Below are 15,747 nucleotides of genomic sequence, written 5' to 3' on the forward strand. Positions count from 1 at the left end.
ACTGACTCCCTTGGACACTTCCTGATCAAAACAAACAGGAGTCAGTCTAGATCTCCTGCTACCACACCACACTCAACCACCTGTATCATAAGTATATTTTGATATATTTTAAGTAAGCCCAGGAAACTTCAGACCTAAATAACCATTTCAGGGATCTGAACCCCCTACATTCCCCACTTTCCCCACTCCATCACCAACTCTTGTCTTACCCATAAAGCTCTTTGCCATTCAATCAGAATGTCTTTGCAATCTAACAAGATACTCACCAATGGCTCCACAATGTTGGCACAGAATTTAAGTAGCCTTGTTCACAGTCTGCTTTTCTTTGTTGTTTCCTTTTATTCATTCATTCCACAAATATTCATTGTCCACCAAGCGTAGTACTCTGGGCTGGGGAATATACAAAGGTAAGATGAAAGATAGTGCCTGCCTTCATGGAGCTTAAAATTTAGTAAGGAGGCAAGCCATAATATGCCAAGAATTAGAGAGGTGAAAAACAGAGCTCGATGGAAGATTCGTTACCTGTCATTACCAGGGCATCAGAGAAGTTCCCAGGGAGAAGATGGTTCTTGAGTCAACCTTTAAATCCTTTATGGTAGGACCTTAACAGCTGAAGAGGAGAAGGGAAAGAAGGGCATCTCAGACACGGGAGAATAGAGTTAGTGAACACACAAAAGCAAAAAAGCACAGAGTGTTTGGAAGTCATACAGTATAGCCCAGCTTGGTGGGATCACAGTGTAGCAGCAACCACACTGGTATGCCCAGGATGGCTGCTAGTGCAGGTTGTTAGATCTGCTTTACTAAGGAAAGCTACTAAAAAGGCATCAATGATCTTCTTTAATTACATAGAAAAAAATACAAAGAGAAATAAAGACCAACAGACAGGGCTCTACTGCCTGAATCAAAGCTTTACATCCACCGTTGAATTGAGAGAGCCTTTACTTCTGAGGAGTCAGGAAGCTCTGAACATACCATCTCAATCAGGGAATCACAACATCTTTCTCATAAACATCGCACACACGTGATCAGAACTCAAAGCAAACTTCAACGTTATTCATCTGGACTGTAATCTGCTCCCCAATGCAGGGGTCAGTAGTGGTGGTATAGTGTCAAATATTTGGAGAATTCAAGGAGCAGTACGACCAAAGAAAGGTCATTGGATTAGTTATTAGAAACATTTGAGACAATAGTTCCAGTAGAGTATGACGTCAGGAGCTAGATTGCAAGGCACTGAGGAGAGAGTGGGTATCAAGGAATCAGAGCTATTGAATGGAGATAATGTTTTCAAGATGTTTGAAAGTAAAAGGAAAGAGACATATACACTGATGGCTGGAGTAGGTATAAGGATCAAAGGAAGGATTTTTTTTTAGGAATGGGGAGGACTGAGCACACCCAAAGGCACATGGAAAGAAGCCAATGAAGAGGAAAGACTAAAGATGCATGAGAGAATGGGATGGTCCTGAAGGGAATTGGGTGGAGTGGTTAGCCTTGATGAGTAATAGCCACATCTCATTTTCTATGGCCAAGAGGATAAAAAGACAGAGTAGATGGTTCTGCTAAGAGTGTTTGGAAATCAGAAGGGAGAGTTCACATTACATCACTTCACTCTTTTCAATGGGGTAGAAGTCCAAATGATCTGCTTATAAATGTTGGTTTGGGGGTTCACTGAAGGCAAGAGGAGGGAGAAAAAGGTTTCAAACACTCACTGTGGGAAAGTACACTGGGATTCAATAATAGTAAAGAAGGATTGTCAAGCAGAACCCAGGACTCAGCCAAAGATATACGCCACCAATGCATAGTTTGCTCAGTGGAGATAGATAATAGCTGGTCACCATCTTCTGTTTAATAAATCTTCATATGTTTGAAGATAGTTATTAAAGTCTTCCCTCAGCTTTCTCTTTTGCAGGCGAAATTATAAATTCCTCTAACCTTTCCACATAGGTCCTATTTTCCGTCACTTTAATCATCTTTGAGGCTCTTCTCTTAACCCTCTCTAAGCTCTCCACATCTGGCAAGTTGTGGACACAGTACTTTAGCCTGTGTCTAAGCAGTGCTGAAGGTTAAGGAGAAATCATTCCATGCTTACTATTTACCATTTTTAAAAATCCAGACCTGTGGTTTCAGATATGTGGGAAACTCCCAAGTGAAAAGTCCTTCTGAGATCAGCAACTTGTTTATAATTTGTAATCTTAAAGAAGCTGACGGCAACACTGAGAAGGCTGGAGACTTGTTCTTGGTCATATAGCTAGTATGCGCCAGAGATGCGACCTGGAGATGCAGCTCTTCCCGACTTTAAGAGCAGCCCTCTATCCGTTATACCACACTCATCTCAATAGTATTCTTTTTTTCCGCAAAGAATACTATTTTACTCCTAGAGCTTTGTCATCTACCCTGTAATATTTGTAATAGTTTTATTCTTTGCCTTTCCTCCCTCTGAATTATTAGTGTCCCTCAAAGGTTTCTGTTCTATTTCTCTTTCCTAAAGGTGGTTTCCTTTTCCTATATAGTTCTTCAAATATTTTGGAACCTGTGTTTTCCACATCTGGCTCTTCAAACCCACTTGTGCAAACCACCCCTTTTGTCTTGACTCTCTGATCCACCTTATCTTTTGCTACCTGTCTTCTCACCATATAGGTGAAATTTTCCATGTTTAAAAGCTTATCACTGTACTCCCAAAATTAGACTCTATGAAAACTTTAGTGAATCCTCCAGGATAATGCCATGATTTATTATTACTTGATTATTTCACATCCACATTTCTACACATACAGACACACAGACATAAAATAAGAAATAATGATTTCTTATCCTTTTTTTCGAATTGTAGGATTTTCCCCAATTTTTTTAAAAAAAGAACTCAAAGAATTTGACATTTTTAATGGGGTTGTTTGCAAAATATAGTCAAAGGCTTTTTAGTCAGTGTCTGGGTAGTGCTGAGTATTAAGAGAGAATTAATTCACGTTTTTAGGTTCTGTTCTTCAAAAATGAAGTAAAAAGGGGGAACAATAGCAAACAGGTGTAGCGATGTTATTTGCCTCCCCTTTATGCCCCAATCACTGCCCCTTGTCCACCTTCTTAAAATCACCACTGGTGTCCCATCCTTTCACTCCCTAGGTTAACTCATTTCTAAATGTCTTCTTTCCCTTTGCCTGTATTGTCAGACTCACTGTTCATCTCAGAGGATTTCACTAACCTTCTCTTTTCCCAGTGATGAGACACCAGCATGTGTTTTGGTCACTTCTTGATTTGACAAGTATAACTGTTGTCCAGATGGCCTCTCCTCCTTCTAGGTTTCTCAACTTGAGTAAATACAACATCCTGCGGCTGCCAAGATTCTCTTTCCCTCTGGTCATTCTGAACTGGTTCAAATCCTCATTTCAGCTTTTGCATCTACTTTTCATTAAATCTAAATAAATCTACCTTCAAAAGTGAAGGAAACATGTCCTTTTCAACATTCCTCCCACTGTTCCCAATTTTATTCATTTAGGATGCTCCTCCCATTTTCAAGTTTTTCTCTCACCTACCATCTGGAACTTTCTCCTAATTGAAGTAAATGCTCTCATTTCCTCCCAAAATGCTCCTAAAACCTAACCTGAAAATCTAAGGCTACACCTCCTTACTGCCTGTGCAGCCACCATGTAATAAGCACTTAGAGCATTTTGAGTGGAAAGCACATGTTGATTCTACATGGGTATTTTCAATAGTTTGACTAATAGCAGTCCCCCTTACTAGTATCATCTATTAGAACAATAACAGACATAGGGACTGCTATTATCTTCTAGCAACTCCAAGGCCTTTCCCTCTATCCCTTTATTCTTGGTACTCTCTGAACCTTAATTTTTTTGTCTGTAAAATACACTTGCACTATCTATCTCACAGGGTTCTTGTAAGGAATATAAATTGTAAGCTTCTTGAGGACAGAAACTATCTTTATCTAACACTGTAACTTACATATGGTAGCTTAGAAATATTTATTGAAGAGGTGATTCATAAGCCTTAAAATGTTTCTATTAATGTAAGTTATTACTATTATTCTAGGACCAGAATCTGTAACACCAAAGTAAGGGATAGTAAGAACTTTCTACTCAACTCCTAATGTTTTTCATGTTCTTGTAATGTGGCTGACCACATAATCTCATAGGTAAAAATGGAATATATGATTTCATCAGCACACGAAATCCCCGGTATGGGAACTCCTTTTACCAACTGCAACTTTCTATGAATTATTAAGTCCCAGTGAATGTGATTTGTCCAGGGTCGCAGAGCTAGTGAGTGTCATGGGCAGGGTCTAAACATATTTCCATGCCTCCAAGCTCAGAACTCTATTCCCTATACCATACTGCCTCTAAGCAATCACACACTGTAAAAATATCCCTAACAGAATTAAACGGAATATTCCAAGACCTATAACACAAATATAGCCAAAGAAAGCAAGAGGCTGTTTTTCGTTCACAACTAATAGTACTGGAAGATCCCAAGTTCCTTCTTGGGACTAGGACTCTCAAGATACAGCTTTGTTTTACTCATCTCGAAATACAAGTTCACATTAAAACAGCTTTTTAACACAGTTGACAATGAAGTTGGGTTGCCAATTCCCAATCCTCATCCTTCTTGACTGCTCTGTAGCCTTTAATACAGTCTATCACCCTCTTTTCCTGGTTACTCTTTTTACCCTCATAACTCTCTCCTGGTTCTCCTCTCAGTTATCTGCTTGCTCTTTTTCAGTCATTTTTGCTGGTTCTTCATCCAAGTTAAAACCTTTAACTGTAAGAGTCTCACAGCTCTATCCTAGGCCCTCTTCTCCTCCTAGACTATTTCACATGTGATCTCATTATACCTGGTGGATTCAATTATCATCTCTGTGCTAATGATTCTCAAATCAATTTTCTAACCTAACCTCCAAGCTGACCTCTAGTCTCACATTTCCAACTGCCTTTTGGACACCTCGAGCTGGATATCTTGTAGACATCTTTAAACTCAACATGTCCAAAACTGAATTCATTATCTTTCCTCCAAAATCTCCATCTCTTCCAAATTTCTCAATTATTGTTGAGGGCACTGCTTTCTTTCCAGTCCAGCAGGCTCTCAAATTTGCCTCCTCATTTTCTCTTTTCCCCTCATATCAAATCTGCCTCCAAGGTCTGTTGATTTTACCTTGATAATATCTCCCATGTATGCCCCCCTTCTCTACACCACCCAGATGCTGGCCTTCATCACTTCGTGCCTAAACTATTGAAATAGCCTGTTGGTAGATGCCTGCCACTGCCTCCCTACCCCAGTCTATCTGTTAAAGTGACATTTCTAAAGAGTAGGTCTGACCATGTCACCCCTTCACCTCAATAAATTACAGTGGCTCCCTGTCATCTCCAGGAACACATAAAATAATATTTGGTTTTTAAAGGCCTTCATACCATGCCTCACCTTTCCAGTCTTCTTATACCTAACACTCCCCCTCCCACACAAAGTCCAGGGACACTGGCCTCTTTGATTTGCCTTGAACAAGACATTCCATCTCTCAACTCCAGGTATTTTCTCTGACTATCCCATGCCTCCCATGGAGGATGAACTGAAGTAGTGAGAGACTCAAGGGCAAGGTTCCTGCTCCACTTCAGTCTCCAGGATTGAACCGTCTCAGAGGTAGCAGCTCAGCATTTTAATGGCCCTCAGGGATGTGGCTGATAAGACTGGGTCACATCCCTTACTTAACAAATTCCAGTGACTCTCTATAACCTCCAACATCAAGTATGAATCCTCCATTCGGCATTTAAAACCCTTCTTAACCAGGCCCCAATACCTTTCCAGTTTTCTTATACCTTACACTCCTCCACATATTCTGCAATCCGGTGACACTGACCTGCTTGCTGTTTTTCAGACAAAACACACCATCTCTCAACTCCAGGCATTTGTACTAGCTGTTACCCATTCCTGGAATGCTCTCCCTCCTCATCTCCACACTTCTTGGCTTCCCTGAATTCCTTCATACCCCAGCTAAAATCACACCTCTACAGGAAGCTTTTCCCAATACCCCTTAATTCCAATGCTTTCCATCTATTGGTTCTATCCAGTTTATCCTATGTATAGCTTGTTTGTTCATAGTTGTTTGCATGTCATCTCCCCCATTAGACTGTTATACCCTTGAAAGTAGGGGTCGTCTTTTACCTTTCTTTGTATCTGCAGTGCTTAGCGTAGTGCCTGGCATATAGTAGATGCTTAATAAATTTTTATTGACTGACAGACTGTTCAACAGTAGCCGAGCTTTCTTTAATTTTGAAACAGAATACACCTTTGCAAAAGGACCACTGAGGGTTAATGCCCTGTTAAGACATCAACACCTTCTTAGCTGTTATTTGTTCTTTCCTTTCTGTAACTAGATCGATTATGGGGGACCAAATCCTCCCCTTACAATAGAATAAACAATCAATTGTTGTTCAGTTGTTTCAATTCTTTGAGACATATTGATGTTTTGGAGTTTTCTTGGCAAAGATACTGGAGTAGTTTGCCATTTCCTTCTCCAGCTCATTTTAGAGATGAGGAAATTGAGACAAATGACTTGCCTAGGGTCACCCAGCTAGTAAGTGTCTGAAGCCAGATTTGAACTCAGGTCCTCATGAATCCAAGGTTGGTATTCTATCCACTATGCTCTATCAAGTGTGCCATCTAACTGCCCAGAGAATCATAGTGAGGAGTTAAAGGATTACCTTGATAAATTAGGGGCCTAATTAAGGTTAGATTACATAAATTCTAGTGCCTGCAGCAAATGTGATTGCTTGCCTTCTATTTCTGTACAATAGCATGTTGTAGAAACAGAGAAGAAAAGTAGTGGAAATAATAAAGGTTAATAAGAGTTTGGGATTTGATATGGCATAAGTGGCAATAGGACAAGAGATTTTGGAATAGAGGCTTAGTATAGAGTTGCTCTGGTTAACTAAAGAAGCAGCCCAAATACTCTTAATTGCAGCCAGACCAGATTAAAATGTAATTGGGAAATATCTAACAAAATAAATGAAATACAATAAAATATAGGTAATATTACATTTTAAAACTAAATCAATACATGGCCTTCAGGAATCCATATGTATGGATCAGTGGCCACCATTTCTATTTGAGTTTGACACCACTGAACTAAAAAGTAGAGACTATGAAAGGAAGAAAAGGTGAAAGAAAAGGGTAAGTACTGAGGGTTGGGAGGAGTAGAGGTTGTGCTAAAGATTAAGAATGATTTAGGGAGACAAAGGCAAAAGGAAAGATGAAATACAGTCATCCCTTGACATTCACAGGCTTCACATTCATGATTTTGGATATTTATTCAAGGATTGGCCATTGATAATTAAATGGGAATTTTTGGAAATTTGTGGCATACTACAGAAAATCTCAGATAACACATGTATATAAAGAAAACTAAAAAAAATTAAGTTATAAATACATAGTGTATATCATTAAATCTATTTTATCATTTACTATCATAAATATACATACATTTATTATTAATAGTTAAATTTTATTTAAAAGTTTCAGTGAAGTAAAGAAAAAGGGGTTACAAGCTCTCTTTGGGAACTCCTCCTCTTTGTCTCTCTACTGACCAGACTCAGTCAAATGATTTTCTCCCACAGTGATTGCTGTATCTTGTCCTTTTTTGTAGAAGAAAATCCATGTAGCATTTGCAGCAGCTACACCAGTGGCTGTGAAGACTCTGCATAATGCACGAGATAACAATCTCTCATGGATAGAAACTGCATCTTTTTTATGGATGCAGTCTGTCATTTTACTTGTTTTTTTTGTGTTAAATAAACATGATCAGAATTATCAAAAATAAAGATTTGAAGTAAGGTCTAGAGCTATTCATTGTTTTTCAGTCACAAGGGTCCTGCATCCCTAAGCACCCCCACAAATGTTGAGGGACTACTGTAATAGGAATTTGAATCAGACAAAGGAATTCCAGAGTTCTTGAATTATAATATTTGTGGATAATGGAAAGATGAAGAATGTGACAATCCCTGTGAATAGCAGAGGTGAAGAAGAGGAGTAGGTCATTAGAATTAAGTAGACTGAGAAACTGAGATGTTTGAATGTATATTGAAACCCTGTGGTAAATGTAAGAGATTTATGATAGAGAGGAAGACTATGAGCCAAGCACTTACTTACTGAGAAAAGATTTAGAATGTCTAAGGTGCCAACAGATAACAGTTACCAGGATCTGGATTGGGTGATAAATTTGGGTAGGGTGAACCTCAAAAGAGGAAAAATTGTTGGGTAATGGCAGCAGAAGAAGAGCCCAGATGTGACTCTGGGCACTGTAATGGTAATTAAGGTGGGACTTTTTGCTGCTCTTCTCTTAAGTGCCTTTAATGATTCTGGCCTTTGTTTGAATGGGGCAGATAAAGTGGGATTTTCTCAGCATTAAGACAATTGAGAGTCATTGAATTGTATATGATGTGACACTAGGGATGGGGAACTTTCACACACCCAGCCTGGGTGAGATCAGAGTCCTCAGGGCTCCAAATAGGATATAATTGAAGGGAGCTTGGCGTTTTGGGGGGCACACTCATGGAAGAAGTGTTGAGACTCAGGGCAAGCTGTAACTGCCCCCCAGCTTTGTAACCCAGACTCATTGGTTCTTCTCTGGTAACTATGTATTGTGATTTGAATCCCACAAGGTTTATCTGTTGATGTTTTTAATTCCTGTTTGTATTTGCCTTGAAATTCTGGGGGCTGATCTTTTCCCCCTGAACTAAGTGGATGATATATGTATGTTTGATTGAACTGAGATTGTAAACCCCTTAAAGTTGCTTTCCTTAGAAAAGCAGATCAAAGAACCTATGTTAGCAGCCTTCTGTGCTGGTTGTTGTTTATTTTACACAGCCACAGTAGCTGCTAGCAAGATTGTTGCTACAGGCACAAAGAGAATTCTAATTCTCCCTCTGGTTGTGTGTGTGGTTGTGGTTTGTCCTTCATTCTTGAAGAGGGCTATGACATCAAGGAGATGACATGACTTGCAATTGAATCTGATTTGAGTGAGGGAAGGCTATGCAAAGCCACCAGCCTCACTTTCTCCTCCAGAGCCATCTGGGTCCAGTGGCCATGATGAGGTTTAAGAAAAATGGTGAGGTATGGAACCGTAAGTTTTTAGAGGTGCTCGAGACCACAAGCACCGACTCACCGGGTCCTGCCGAATGAATTCGACTCAAGCCTTCTCAGCCAAGGAAAAAGACAAAGTTTATTAAGGATTTGCCATATTGGGTTGTCTTAAAAAATCTTACCATTTGTGATGCTTGTTTTCACAAGTGGGCCAGATTCAATCTATCTGAGCTAGATTGAATCTGAGAGCCTTCATGGAGGCAAGATGGAGATTATGTACAGAAAGATTGTGGAAGGGATTGAGGGGTGGTCAAGTAGTCTGGGGTGACTAGAGGAGGGGCTTAGGGAGGAGGAATCCAAGGACGATCCCAATGGGACTGGGGTGACTAGCGGTCAAGACTCCAGGAAACCAGAAAGTGAAATTTTGATAGGATCATGGGTGGGAAGCAGCTGGATAATAGAGGGCCAGGCCAGGTAGAGATTTGGGCCTAGATAATGAAAGGCTTATGGCCTTAGGCAAAGGCCAGATCTAGTGGGAAGATTCAAAGAGAGTTCAAGGGGGTTCCCAGAGACTGTACCCTTATCAGCCAGATATCCGGGACAACTGGAGATGGCCCATCTCTCCCTCTGGTAACAAAGTGTCAGAGGCTGTGAGAGAAGATACAGTCAAAAACAGAAGAAATGGCCTGGGATGGATGCAGGGTCACCAGAGAGACCCGGGAACAGGGGCTCAGGAAGGGGGCAGTTTACTCTTATAGCAGAAGGGAATAAGCATTCACTTAATACCTACTATGTGCCAGGCACTGTACCAAGCACTTTAAAAATAGACTCTCATTTGATCTTTACAACTACCCTGTGAGGAAAGTGCTATTATTACCCACATTCTACAACTAAAGAAACAGAGGCAAACAGATTAAGAGGCTTGCTCAAGGTCACACAGTTAGTAAGTGACTGAGGCCCAATTCAAACGTAGGTATTACTGACTCCAGGCCCAGCACTCTCTCTCACTAGTAGCCCTGAAACTGAGAGAGTGAGAAAGGACAAGGGATTGCTAGTGACTGGGTGAATGATTCCAGGCATAGTATCAGTAGTAGATGGGAGTTGATGATGGTAGGTAGAATGGTCTAGGTCCCAGATGTGCTTTTCAGTATTAACATACAGTAATGTGGAGTTAAAGTCATGAGGATTTCAGTCCCATTACCGACTGTCTCAGTGTCTTGACATGGGCACACAATTAACATGATTTGCTTATAAGAGTCCCTAAAAACCTTACACTGAGGTATTAATGTCTAAATGAATTGCCTCTATCCCCTCTAGCCTACCTACCCTTGTTCTGTGAATTTTAAAACAGGATTCCTAAAGATATCAATGTATGAACCCAAAGGAAAAAAATCTTTGTGGGGGGATTTCTGGTCCTCTGACAGATTTTGTGGGGGAGATCTAGGGACAGGTGCTAAGGCAATACCTTTCAGTTCCTCTCCAATCATACCACATAAGCAGTTACTTCATCTATTTATGAGCAAAGTTGATCTCGGACTTGCAATCCCCCCTTCAGGTCCTTCCATAACACTGGGATGCCATCCGCCACTACCTTCTCTTTTACTCCATCTCTGAGGAAGTTCAGGCCCTTCCCCTTGACAAAGCTAACCCTCTTCATGAGTCCTTGATCCCTTCTGTCTTCTCCAACAGATTGCCTCTACTATCATCTCTTCTCTCTCTCTAATCTCCAACCTCTACCTCTCTATTGGCTTATTTGTTTTGTAGAGAAACATGCTTTGGATATTTACTATGTGCAAATAGCCAGAGAACCTAGTGTATTGTATTCTACTATCCCCTAAAGCCATCCTGAAGGTATAATGATATGAGAGATAAAGAGTGAGTCTTGAAGTCAGGAGGAATTGGGTTCAAGTCCTACTTTGGACAAACACTAACTATATTTGTACTGTCATGGTCAAGTCATGTGTCCAATCTGTGCCCTAAGCAACCCCTAGAACAAGAGTTGTTAACCTTTTTTGTATGTAGACTTCTTTGGAAGTCCGTTGAATCCTATGGATCACTCCTCAGGGAAAAAAAAATTTAATGCAAAAAATAAAATACATAAGGAAACCAAAGGTTAGTGAAACTATCCCTGGTCAAGACCCCCTCACTCTAGGACTATAAATTGCAGAGGATTCACTGGTCGGCACTGCTTCACCAGAGACTTCCCTACATCCAGGAAATCTCAGTGTCAGCCTGCTCACTCCCACAAGATCAACATAAGGCAACCCTGGGAATAGAAGCTCTTTCCCACAGGCCATTAAAAAGGGAAGAGGGGACAGCTATTAAATATTTTCCAAAAAGGGAACTGCTCATCTCAAAGAAGGGAGAGGGCTTGGAGCTGGAGAGGGGAAACTCAGACTCTTCCCCAAAGCACATAACAGAGACCTCATCACATTGACTGATAACTAATAGAGCTGAACCTCCAGGACTGGGGAATCAATGTTGACAGCAAATCTGCTCAGAGATCTTCTTGAACATAAGCACTTATCTGAAAAGCCTCCCTCACCCTCAGCTAAACTCCAGAGCTGCACCAGTCGCCAAGATTGAAGAGAAGATAGATAAGAGACCTCCCCTATCCCTGCCATGTCTAAAGTTCACTATATGGAAAAATCAGTTAGAGAGTGGCATCCATCAAGCCCAAATTGTTCAGCAACTTCCCTGACAGCATGAGCCTCGAATAGCATCTGTTCCCTCCTGTCAGCAAGCTCAGATGATGAACTATCAAGGACAGCAGCATCTAATTGCAATTTTTAAAAAGATATGTATCTGGCTTTGAGTTTGATGCTTCTTCAAAGAGGCCTTCACAGATGCCCAACCCTTAACAAAAATTGTGAACTTCATCTTTTTTCCCCACTGCTCCTTTCTATACTCATCCTCTCCCTTTATCAGCACCCCCACTAATAATTGACTATGCACATGTTCCCTTCCACTTCTCACCAGCAAAATCTCTGAAAATAATTTGACAAATCCATTGACACTGAAGCATAATGGATGAAAAAGGTTTAATGAAATTCTTCTCCCAGAGAACAATACCTCCTGCCTTCAGAGAGTTTATGATCAACTTGGGGAGATAAATGAAACAGAGTATGGTAAGCAATGTGTTGATGTACAGCAGCTGATTCTGTGACGTCTGAAAGAGCCAGTGTTTAAATCTCTCCCCGAGGTTTCCAGGGATATTTGCTTTCTAATTAGAGAAAAAAACTTTATTTGGCTTAAACTAAAGGAAGGAAACTTTCATTTTGAAATTTGGGAGGAAATCAGGAGAACTTGAAAGTCTAGTCCAACACCATTATGTCTTTTTTTTTAATTGTTTTAATTACACCTTTTATGCTTTTTGCATCAGTCATTTCCAGTGTAAAACTCCCTTGGGTGTTGCCTCAATAGATAGTCCTGTGGTCCATATGTAGAGGAAGGAATTGGCAGGGAGAATGCTTAGCATGATGCTGCACACCAGAATGAAAGACTTGCTGAGTTGGTTTCAGACATACTTCAAGAGAAACACATGGAAAAAGAAGCTCTAGGGAAGCAGAAGAGAGAGGAAGATTTTGGAATAGTGGACATGAATGGGAAACCAAAATCTCCATCATATTACTGGACTTGGGGGACAGCTAGGCAGCACAGTGAGTAGAGCACCGGCCCAGGAGTCAGGAGGACCTGAGTTCAAATCCAGCCTCAGACACTTGACACACTTACTAGCTGTGTAACCTTGGGCAAGTCACTTAACCCCAATCACCCTGCCTTCCCCCCTCCAAAAAAAAAAAAAAAGACTACATATTACTGGACTTGCTTAAAGTGCTAGAGACTGCTGAGAATGGACCTGCCCTCAGTGAGATGATTCACTCTTCCCTTGTTTGATATGAGATCTTATCTTGCTCCAAGCTGAAAGTTCATTCACCTCATGTATCCTTTGGTATATTCTAATCTTATAACCTCTGTGATTTCTGTTCCCCGTTTTGCTTGGATAAATGGATTTACTCACTGTTTGCTATTTGTGGTGGTTTTTAGTATAACAAACATTTGGTGGAAAGGGGTTAGGTTGTCAAGTGTAAGATCGTTAAGAGCAATCAGAGACAGTGTCTCTTATCCTCAACTTTGTGTCTCTGTACTAGACAGATATTTGCCATGTGGTGGATAGATGTAATTCTAGCCCAATATATTTCTTGGAGATGGATGAGGGAGGCAAGGAATAGAGCCCAGTCATGGTCCTTGTGCTCTCCTCAAGGTGGAAATCGAGAGGTATGGACCAAATTCCAGAGACATACATCCATATCACATACGAATGGCTGTCATATATAAGATGGATATACATGTAGATGTACATGCAAATACATTTATATATACATATGTAACACTAAGGTTCTCATCACCATTATTGAATCGAGCAATTAATCAATAAGCATTAAGCACCTACCGTGTTGCAGGCACTGTTCTATACCCTGAAAATTCGAAGGCAAAATCTAAATAGTTCCTACCCTCTAGGAGCTTACATTCTGTCAAAAGAGAAACAACATCTGTTTAGAAACTTCCATAAAACTATATGCAAATTAGAAAGGCAGTGTGGAGTAATGGATAGAGTTATTGTTTGTTGTTCAGTCATGTCCAACTCTGCATGACCCCATTGGGAGTTTCTTGACAAAGATATCGGAGTAGTTTGCCATTTCCTTCTCCAGTTCATCTTACAAAAGAGGAAACTGAGGCAATCAGGATTAAGTGGCCTGCCCAGGGTCATACAGCTAGTGTCTGAGGCTGGATTTGAACTCACAAAGATGTCTCTTCCTGACTTCAGGCCCAGCTCTCTATCCACTGCACCATCTACCTGCCCTTAATGGCTGAAAAGCTGGCCTCAAAATCAGGAGGCTGTAGGTTCAAATGCAGCCTCTGACAGATGCTGATTAAGTCACATAACCTGGACAGGGCATGTAACCATCTCAGAATTCTATGCAACTCCAATGCTTTAAGTTTCAGAGAAAATACCATCCTGCATTGGTAGAGAGTATGTCCTCACCAGGAGCTGAAACCATGGATACAGTCCCTGCCCCCTATGTAGTGGATCAGAAGAACCACTGGGGTTTAGCCTCAAAGCACCAGAATTTAAAAAGCACAAATTGTACCATCCTTCAGCCCACTCCCTCCCTCCACACAATCACCAATCACCACACCTTAAAGGAGCTACTCTCTCTCCAAGGCCTACCTACCTTCAGCCACCATCAGTCTCCTCCCTGAGCTCACAGGGCCACACTCTAGGTCCCCAACTCACCCTGCCCCCACCTTACCCCAGACACAAAAATTTCTATTTATGGTTCTAAGTCATAGGAATTTTCCCTTCAAACCCAAAAAGGTGGAATGAAATGGAAGAAGCATTGAATTTAATGCTTAGTGCCACTTAGTATCATCATTTTGTTTCTCTAAGTCAGGATTATACTCTATGTATGATCTCTAAGGTTCCTTCTAGCTCTATAATCCTAAACTCATATCTCTCTACATGTCTCCCTGGAATCAGAAAAAAATATCCCGTCACTATGACACAATTCAAAGTTTGGAACATACACAAGTGAACAATTTGAACAGTAAAACTTTTTTGACTAAGAAACTTATAATTAATATAACAAACAATAGGTAAGTATTTTCATGGGTGAGAAGACAGATGAAGTAACCTTCAGAATCTCAGACCCATAAAGGGTAGAACAGAGAAAAGCCATCTTCATTACTCAGATCAACAGGGGAAAGCTATATGGAGGGGATAATCCAAGCGTATGCTCAGATCAGCTTAAACTAGCTTGAGGGAGCCCATTGTCAAATTTTCGGTGCAAACATATACATCTCAGAAATGGGCAAAAGCTACAGATCAGAGCTTGATTTATTGTTTTGTTGATTGTCCAGACTTGAGAAAATGTTAGTAATTCATATTAAACATCATGCCTGCTTTTTTGTTCAGAGAGCTGGTTGTTAAATATTTACTAGCATATTCTTGGGATAAACCATTCTAATCTAGTAGGAACATGTTTAAATATTTATTGTTAGTAAATGTGCTTAATTATCCCCCCCCCCCCCACAAAAAGAAACCATACTTAATATTCAACTTTCCTCTTGAAGGGTCTCTGGTTACAGTGTATCATCCTTCTACTTTAGAATTCTCTTGGTATTGATCTTAGGTGGAGTAGGGAGAAGGAGGTTGACCAGTGTCAAATCCTCTGAGTCTGGGCTGTCAAATCAAGCTCTCACCCCAAATGCTATGTGTACCACCCAATACCAGAGGGCACTCTGGAGTATCAGTCCAGCTCTACTTTCCCTTTGACTTCGCTCATTCTGGGAAAGGGGAAGCTGTCCCAACTGCTTATACTAATGGATGGATTATCCAATCAAATCATGACTCACAACTCCCATTCTACTATAAAAACTCTTTTTCCTCTCTGCTGTATTTCTGATACTAATATCTGATACTAATACTTATCGATTGTATAAAACTCCAATCAAAATATTAGAAATAAAGTAGAACAAGTCAACACTAACGCTCCAAGACAATAGCTCTCAGTTCCCCCCAGTTCATTCTGTATCTGCTACCTTGCCTGGTTTCAACTCCACTGAACAAGATGTTCCTCCCAGGTTAAACTCATCACTTCTAATCATATCACC

This window comes from Trichosurus vulpecula, chromosome 1, assembly GCF_011100635.1.
Source record: "Trichosurus vulpecula isolate mTriVul1 chromosome 1, mTriVul1.pri, whole genome shotgun sequence".
In the NCBI taxonomy this organism is placed as follows: domain Eukaryota; kingdom Metazoa; phylum Chordata; class Mammalia; order Diprotodontia; family Phalangeridae; genus Trichosurus; species Trichosurus vulpecula.